Source organism: Salmo salar, chromosome ssa02 (genome assembly GCF_905237065.1).
Source record: "Salmo salar chromosome ssa02, Ssal_v3.1, whole genome shotgun sequence".
Lineage (NCBI taxonomy): Eukaryota > Metazoa > Chordata > Actinopteri > Salmoniformes > Salmonidae > Salmo > Salmo salar.
Window position 1 is genome coordinate 8320001 of NC_059443.1, and position 10000 is coordinate 8330000.

General features: G+C 40.0%; 1 pseudogene; it reads left to right on the top strand.

The window, feature by feature from the left end:
- LOC106597987 (kinesin-like protein KIF13A) overlaps positions 1 to 10000 on the top strand; it is a 266725-nt pseudogene that overhangs the window by 241812 nt on the left and 14913 nt on the right.

A 10000-nucleotide genomic window follows, 5' to 3' on the forward strand; every position in this document is an offset into this window, starting at 1 on the left:
GTTAGGAGCTGGGGTTGTGTTTAGAGTTAGGAGCTTGGGTTAGGAGCTAGGGTTGGGTTTGGGGTTGGGAGCTAGGGTTAGGAGCTGGTTTGTTTGGTTAGGAGCTAGGGTTGGGTTTAGGGTTGGGAGCTAGGGTTGGGAGCTGGGTTTGTTTAGAGTTAGGAGCTAGGGTTATGTTTAGGGTTAGGAGCTAGGGTTGGGGCGGGTTGGGTTTGGGGTTAGGAGCTAGGGTTGGGTTTGGGGTTAGGAGCTAGGGTTAGGAGCTGGGGTTAGGAGCTAGGGTTAGGAGCTAGGGTTAGGTTTAGGGTTAGGAGCTAGGGTTATGTTTAGGGTTAGGAGCTAGGGTTATGTTTAGGGTTGGAGCTAGGGTTAGGGTTGGGAGCTAGGGTTAGGGTTTAGGGTTAGGAGCTAGGGTTGGGGTTGGGAGCTAGGTTTAGGGTTGGGTTTGGGGTTAGGAGCTAGGGTTAGGTTTGGGGTTAGGAGCTAGGGTTAGGTTTAGGGTTAGGAGCTAGGGTTAGGGGCTAGGGTTAGGAGCTAGGGTTAGGTTTAGGGTTAGGAGCTAGGGTTAGGTTTGGGGTTGGGAGCTAGGGTTGGGTTTGGGGTTAGGAGCTAGGGTTAGGGTTAGGAGCTAGGGTTGGGTTCTAGGGTTAGGAGCTAGGGTTATGTTTGGAGTTAGGAGCTAGGGTTAGGTTTGGGGTTAGGAGCTAGGGTTAGGTTTGGGGTTAGGAGCTAGGGTTGGGTTTAGGGTTAGGAGCTAGGGTTGGGTTTAGGGTTAGGAGCTAGGGTTAGCTTTAGGGTTGGGGCTTGGGTTAGGAGCTGGGGTTAGGTTTAGGGTTAGGAGCTAGGGTTGGGAGCTAGGGTTTAGGGTTAGGAGCTAGGGTTAGGTTTAGGGTTGGGAGCTAGGGTTGGGTTTGGGGTTGGGAGCTAGGGTTGGGTTAGGGCTAGGGTTAGGTTTAGGGTTGGGAGCTAGGGTTAGGTTTAGGGTTAGGAGCTAGGGTTAGGTTTAGGGTTAGGAGCTAGGGTTGCTGTTTAGGTGTTAGGAGCTAGGGTTAGGAGCTAGGGTTAGGTTTAGAGTTAGGAGCTAGGGTTAGGTTTAGGGTTAGGAGCTAGGGTTAGGTTTAGGGTTAGGAGCTAGGGTTAGGTTTAGGGTTAGGAGCTAGGGTTAGGAGCTAGGTTTAGGTTTAGAGTTAGGACCTAGGGTTAGGTTTAGAGTTGGGACCTAGGGTTAGGGTTAGGAGCTAGGGTTAGGTTTAGGGTTAGGAGCTAGGGTTAGGAGCTAGGGTTAGGAGCAAGGGTTAGGTTTAGGAACTAGGGTTAGGAGCTAGAGTTAGGTTTAGGAATGAGGGTTGGGACCTAGGTTTAGGGTTAGGGGTTAGGGTTAGCAACTAGGGTTAGGGTTAGGAGCTAGGGTTAGGTTTAGGGTTAGGAGCTAGGTTTAGGGTTAGGAGCTAGGGTTAGGTTTAGGGTTAGGAGCTAGGGTTAGGTTTAGGGTTAGGAGCTAGGGTTAGGTTTAGGGTTAGGAGCTAGGGTTAGGTTTAGGGTTAGGAGCTAGGGTTAGGTTTAGGGTTAGGAGCTAGGGTTAGGTTTAGAGTTAGGACCTAGGGTTAGGTTTAGAGTTAGGACCTAGGGTTAGGGTTAGGAGCTAGAGTTAGGAGCTAGGGTTAGGAGCTAGGGTTAGGAGCAAGGGTTAGGTTTAGGAACTAGGGTTAGGAGCTAGAGTTAGGTTTAGGAATGAGGGTTAGGACCTAGGTTTAGGGTTAGGGGTTAGGTTTAGGGTTAGGAACTAGGGTTAGGGTTAGGAGCTAGGGTTAGGTTTAGGGTTAAGGTTACATTAAGGTTAGGAGCTAGGATTAGGAGCTAGGGTTAGGAGCTAGGGTTAGGTTAGGGTTAGGAACTAGGGTTAGGTTTAGGGTTAGGAGCTAGGGTTAGGTTTAGGGTTAAGGTTAGGGTAAGAGTACGGGTCAGGGGTTAGGGAAAATTAGATTTTGAATTAGACTGAATTGTGTGTCCCCACAAGGTTAGCTGTACAAGAGAGAGGGTGTGTGTGTGTGCATGCGCGCGTGCACTGGCCACTTCCCGTTTTCCAGAAATCCCGGTTGGAAGATTCCCGAAATCAGGAGGAAATATGCAGGAAACCCGGAAGTCATCCAATCAGGATTTTGTGAAAACCTGAGAATAATTTTGGGAAACTTACCGGAATTTTGCAACCCTAAGAATAATAGTTGTGAGTGTTTTCCAGGGTGCAGTGTAGCATGTAAATACCTCCTGTCATCTGTCCTCCTGCCACTAGGTGTCAGCGGTGTGCTCCTGGGACTCATCCATCCACGACTCTGTGCACCTGAACCGCGTGACGTCACCCAACGAGCGTATCTACGTGATCGTTAAATCCACGGTGCAGCTCAGCCATCCTGCCTCCATGGAACTGGTGGTCCGCAAGAGGATCTCTGTTAACATCTACAACAAACAGGTCTGCACTGACTGGACTGGAGACACACACACACACACTGACACACACACACACTGACAGACAGACAAACATCTGTCAACATCTACAACAAACAGGCCTCACCGGCCCGGTGACTATTGACACGGCTGACAGCACATAATTACATTAGATTAGAGAAACATTAAAGCCCGGTTTCCCCGACCCAGATTAAGCCTAGTCCTGGACTAACAGGCCTGCTAGGACTGGGTTTCACCTCTGTCCGGGAATCCGGCCCTGTAACTCTCTCTGTCTGGCAGCCTGTTACTCAATGTGCAGAACAGGTAGGCTTTCATGAGGAAGCCTTAAAATATAGTCTTTTTTTATTCCATGTCTGTGATGTAGTGTACTCAGTACTGATCCACCATGTTGTTTTTCTCTGCCGTAGAGCTTCACCCAGAGTCTGAAGAGAAGGATGTCCTTGAAGAACACACTGTACTCCTGTGGAGTCACCTATGAGATCCTGTCTAATATACCAAAGGTAAACAGCTTCACTGTTACTGTGTGATGTCAGTGTCACTGTGTTAAATATAGTATACCAACAATAACTAGTCTAAACTATCTGCAGGGGACTAGTATCCAAATAAAGTTAGAAACTATTTTGATTTCATTTTTGGTATCCAGAGATAATGGTACAATAAAAGTATTGTATTCAATTTTTTAAGGAGTGAGGGAGTCCCCCTTCTCACATGTTTTAGGTTTATTTAATGAGACAGGTTATATTTTATATCAAATCAAAGGTTATGTGTCACATGCTTGGTAGACAACAGGTGTAGACTAACGGTGAAATGCTTTCTTACGGGTCATTTTCCACCAATGCACAGTTAAAAGATAAAATAAAAAATTGTGACAGTGAATAACAAGTAAAAATAACATGGCTATATACAGGAAGTAGAAAATAACATGGCTATCTATATACAGGAAGTAGAAAATAACATGGCTATCTATATACAGGAAGCATAAAATAACATGGTTATATACAGGGAGTAGAAAATAACATGGCTATATACAGGGAGTAGAAATAACATGGCTATCTATATACAGGGAGTAGAAAATAACATGGCTATATACAGGGAGTAGAAAATAACATGGCTATCTATATACACGGAGTAGGAAATAACATGGCTATTTATATACACGGAGTAGAAAACAACATGGCTATCTATATACAGGAAGTAGAAAATAACATGGCTATCTATATACAGGGAGTAGAAAATAACATGGCTATCTATATACACGGAGTAGGAAATAACATGGCTATCTATATACAGGGAGTAGAAAATAACATGGCTATCTATATACAGGGAGTAGAAAATAACATGGTTATATACAGGAAGTAGAAAATAACATGGCTATCTATATACAGGGAGTAGAAAATAACATGGCTATATACAGGAAGTAGAAAATAACATGGCTATCTATATACAGGGAGTAGAAAATAACATGGCTATATACAGGAAGTATAAAATAACATGGTTATATACAGGAAGTATAAAATAACATGGCTATATACAGGGAGTAGAAAATAACATGGCTATCTATATACAGGAAGTATAAAATAACATGGCTATATACAGGAAGTATAAAATAACATGGCTATATACAGGGAGTAGAAAATAACATGGCTATCTATATACAGGGAGTAGAAAATAACATGGCTATATACAGGAAGTAGAAAATAACATGGCTATCTATATACAGGGAGTAGAAAATAACATGGCTATCTATATACAGGGAGTAGAAAACAACATGGCTATCTATATACAGGGAGTAGAAAATAACATGGCTATATACAAGGAGTAGAAAATAACATGGCTATATACAGGGAGTAGAAAATAACATGGCTATATACAGGGAGTAGAAAATAACATGGCTATCTATATACAGGGAGTAGAAAATAACATGGCTATCGATATACAGGGAGTAGAAAATAACATGGCTATAAACAGGAAGTAGAAAATAACATGGCTATCTATATACAGGAAGTAGAAAATAACATGGCTATCTATATACAGAGAGTAGAAATAACATGGCTATATACAGGAAGTAGAAAATAACATGGCTATCTATATACAGAGAGTAGAAATAACATGGCTATATACAGGAAGTAGAAAATAACATGGCTATATACAGGAAGTAGAAAATAACATGGCTATATACAGAGAGTAGAAAATAACATGGCTATATACAGGGAGTAGAAATAACATGGCTATATACAGGAAGTAGAAAATAACATGGCTATATACAGGAAGTAGAAAATTACATGGCTATCTATATACAGGGAGTAGAAATAACATGGCTATATACAGGAAGTAGAAAATAACATGGCTATATACAGGAAGTAGAAAATAACATGGCTATATACAGAGAGTAGAAAATAACATGGCTATATACAGGGAGTAGAAATAACATGGCTATATACAGGAAGTAGAAAATAACATGGCTATATACAGGAAGTAGAAAATAACATGGCTATATACAGGAAGTAGAAAATTACATGGCTTTATACAGGTAGTAGAAAATAACATGGCTATCTATATACAGGGAGTAGAAAATAGCATGGGTATATACCTGAAGTAGAAAATAACATGCTAATCAATATACAGGGAGTAGAAAATAACATGGCTATCTATATACACGGAGTAGAAAATAACATGGCTATATACAGGAAGTATAAAATAACATGGCTATATACAGAGAGTAGAAAATAACATGGCTATATACAGGAAGTAGAAAATAACATGGCTATATACAGGAAGTAGAAAATAACATGGATATCTATATACAGGGAGTAGAAAATAACATGGCTATCTATATACAGGGAGTAGAAATAACATGGCTATCTATATACAGGGAGTAGAAATAACATGGCTATATACAGGGAGTAGAAAATAACATGGCTATATACAGGAAGTAGAAAATAACATGGCTATATACAGAGAGTAGAAAATAACATGGCTATCTATATACAGGGAGTAGAAAATAACATGGCTATCTATATACAGGGAGTAGAAATAACATGGCTATATACAGGAAGTAGAAAATAACATGGCTATATACAGGAAGTAGAAAATAACATGGCTATATACAGGGAGTAGAAATAACATGGCTATATACAGGAAGTAGAAAATTACATGGCTATCTATATACAGGGAGTAGAAATAACATGGCTATATACAGGAAGTAGAAAATAACATGGCTATATACAGGAAGTAGAAAATAACATGGCTATATACAGAGAGTAGAAAATAACATGGCTATATACAGGGAGTAGAAATAACATGGCTATATACAGGAAGTAGAAAATAACATGGCTATATACAGGAAGTAGAAAATAACATGGCTATATACAGGAAGTAGAAAATTACATGGCTTTATACAGGTAGTAGAAAATAACATGGCTATCTATATACAGGGAGTAGAAAATAGCATGGGTATATACCTGAAGTAGAAAATAACATGCTAATCAATATACAGGGAGTAGAAAATAACATGGCTATCTATATACACGGAGTAGAAAATAACATGGCTATATACAGGAAGTATAAAATAACATGGCTATATACAGAGAGTAGAAAATAACATGGCTATATACAGGAAGTAGAAAATAACATGGCTATATACAGGAAGTAGAAAATAACATGGATATCTATATACAGGGAGTAGAAAATAACATGGCTATATACAGGTAAATGGCTATATACAGAGAGTAGAAAATAACATGGCTATATACAGGGAGTAGAAAATAACATGGCTATATACAGGAAGTAGAAAATAACATGGCTATATACAGGGAGTAGAAAATAACATGGCTATCTATATACAGGGAGTAGAAAATAACATGGCTATATACAGGAAGTAGAAAATAACATGGCTATATACAGGAAGTAGAAAATAACATGTCTATATACAGAGAGTAGAAAATAACATGGCTATCTATATACAGGGAGTAGAAAATAACATGGCTATATACAGGAGTAGAAAATAACATGTCTATATACAGGGAGTAGAAAATAACATGCTTCTATATACAGAGAGTAGAAAATAACATGGCTATCATACAGGGAGTAGAAAATAACATGGCTATCTATATACAGGGAGTAGAAAATAACATGGCTATCTATATACAGGGAGTAGAAAATAACATGGCTATATACAGGGAGTAGAAATAACATGGCTATCTATATACAGGGAGTAGAAAATAACATGGCTATCTATATACAGAGAGTAGAAAATAACATGGCTATCTATATACAGGGAGTAGAAAATAACATGGCTATCTATATACAGGGAGTAGAAAATAACATGGCTATCTATATACAGGGAGTAGAAAATAACATGGCTATCTATATACAGGAAGTAGAAAATAACATGGTTATATACAGGAAGTAGAAAATAACATGCTATATACAGGAAGTAGAAAATAACATGGCTATATACAGGAAGTAGAAAATAACATGTCTATATACAGAGAGTAGAAAATAACATGGCTATCTATATACAGGGAGTAGAAAATAACATGGCTATCTATATACAGGAAGTAGAAAATAACATGGTTATATACAGGAAGTAGAAAATAACATGCTATATACAGGAAGTATAAAATAACATGGCTATCTATATACAGGGAGTAGAAAATAACATGGCTATCTATATACAGGAAGTAGAAAATAACATGGTTATATACAGGAAGTAGAAAATAACATGCTATATACAGGAAGTAGAAAATAACATGGCTATATACAGGGAGTAGAAAATAACATGCTATATACAGGAAGTAGAAAATAACATGGCTATCTATATACAGAGAGTAGAAAATAACATGGCTATTTATATACAGGGAGTAGAAAATAACATGGCTATCTATATACAGGGAGTAGAAAATAACATGGCTATATACAGGAAGTAGAAAATAACATGCTATATACAGGAAGTAGAAAATAACATGGCTATTTATATACAGGGAGTAGAAAATAACATGGCTATCTATATACAGGGAGTAGAAAATAACATGGCTATATACAGGAAGTAGAAAATAACATGCTATATACAGGAAGTAGAAAATAACATGGCTATATACAGGGAGTATAAAATAACATGGCTACATTGTTAACTCTCATAGACCTCTACACCACCCTAGGACACAGTTTGGTTAACTCTCATAGACCTCTACACCACCCTAGGACACAGTTTGGTTAACTCTCATAGACCTCTACACCACCCTAGGACACAGTTTGGTTAACTCTCATAGACCTCTACACCACCCTAGGACACAGTTTGGTTAACTCTCTTAGACCTCTATACCACCCTAGGACACAGTTTGGTTAACTCTCTTAGACAGCTATACCACCCTAGGACACAGTTTGGTTAACTCTCATAGACAGCTGTACCACCCTAGGACACAGTTTGGTTAACTCTCTTAGACAGCTATACCACCCTAGGACACAGTTTGGTTAACTCTATTAGACCTCTACACCACCCTAGGACACAGTTTGGTTAACTCTCTTAGACAGCCTTACCACCCTAGGACACAGTTTGGTTAACTCTCTTAGACAGCTATACCACCCTAGGACACAGTTTGGTTAACTCTCTTAGACAGCTATACCACCCTAGGACACAGTTTGGTTAACTCTCTTAGACAGCTGTACCACCCTAGGACACAGTTTGGTTAACTCTCTTAGACAGCTGTACCACCCTAGGACACAGTTTGGTTAACTCTCTTAGACAGCTGTACCACCCTAGGACACAGTTTGGTTAACTCTCTTAGACAGCTAACAGCTGTACCACCCTAGGACACAGTTTGGTTAACTCTCTTAGACAGCTGTACCACCCTAGGACACAGTTTGGTTAACTCTCTTAGACAGCTATACCACCCGAGGACACAGTTTGGTTAACTCTCTTAGACAGCTGTACCACCCTAGGACACAGTTTGGTTAACTCTCTTAGACAGCTGTACCACCCTAGGACACAGTTTGGTTAACTCTCATAGACAGCTGTACCACCCTAGGACACAGTTTGGTTAACTCTCTTAGACCTCTATACCACCCTAGGACACAGTTTGGTTAACTCTCTTAGACAGCTATACCACCCTAGGACACAGTTTGGTTAACTCTCATAGACAGCTGTACCACCCTAGGACACAGTTTGGTTAACTCTCTTAGACAGCTATACCACCCTAGGACACAGTTTGGTTAACTCTATTAGACCTCTACACCACCCTAGGACACAGTTTGGTTAACTCTCTTAGACAGCCTTACCACCCTAGGACACAGTTTGGTTAACTCTCTTAGACAGCTATACCACCCTAGGACACAGTTTGGTTAACTCTCTTAGACAGCTATACCACCCTAGGACACAGTTTGGTTAACTCTCTTAGACAGCTGTACCACCCTAGGACACAGTTTGGTTAACTCTCTTAGACAGCTATACCACCCTAGGACACAGTTTGGTTAACTCTCTTAGACAGCTGTACCACCCTAGGACACAGTTTGTTTAACTCTCTTAGACAGCTGTACCACCCTAGGACACAGTTTGGTTAACTCTCTTAGACAGCTATACCACCCGAGGACACAGTTTGGTTAACTCTCTTAGACAGCTGTACCACCCTAGGACACAGTTTGGTTAACTCTCTTAGACAGCTGTACCACCCTAGGACACAGTTTGGTTAACTCTCATAGACAGCTGTACCACCCTAGGACACAGTTTGGTTAACTCTCATAGACCTCTACACCACCCTAGGACACAGTTTGGTTAACTCTCTTAGACAGCTGTACCACCCTAGGACACAGTTTGGTTAACTCTCATAGACAGCTGTACCACCCTGGGACACAGTTTGGTTAACTCTCATAGACCTCTACACCACCCTAGGACACAGTTTGGTTAACTCTCTTAGACAGCTATACCACCCTAGGACACAGTTTGGTTAACTCTCTTAGACAGCTGTACCACCCTAGGACACAGTTTGGTTAACTCTCTTAGACAGCTATACCACCCTAGGACACAGTTTGGTTAACTCTCTTAGACAGCTATACCACCCTAGGACACAGTTTGGTTAACTCTCTTAGACAGCTATACCACCCTAGGACACAGTTTGATTAACTCTCTTAGACAGCTGTACCACCCTAGGACACAGTTTGGTTAACTCTCATAGACCTCTACACCACCCTAGGACACAGTTTGGTTAACTCTCATAGACCTCTACACCACCCTAGGACACAGTTTGGTTAACTCTCATAGACCTCTACACCACCCTAGGACACAGTTTGGTTAACTCTCTTAGACCTCTACACCACCCTAGAACACAGTTTGGTTAACTCTCATAGACCTCTACACCACCCTAGGACACAGTTTGGTTAACTCTCTTGTAGTATAATAATATTGTGTTGTATTGTGGTATAATAATGTTGTGTTGTATTGTAGTATAATAATATTGTGTTGTATTGTAGTATAATAATATTGTGTTGTATTGTAGTATAATAATGTTGTGTTGTATTGTAGTATAATAATGTTGTGTTGTAT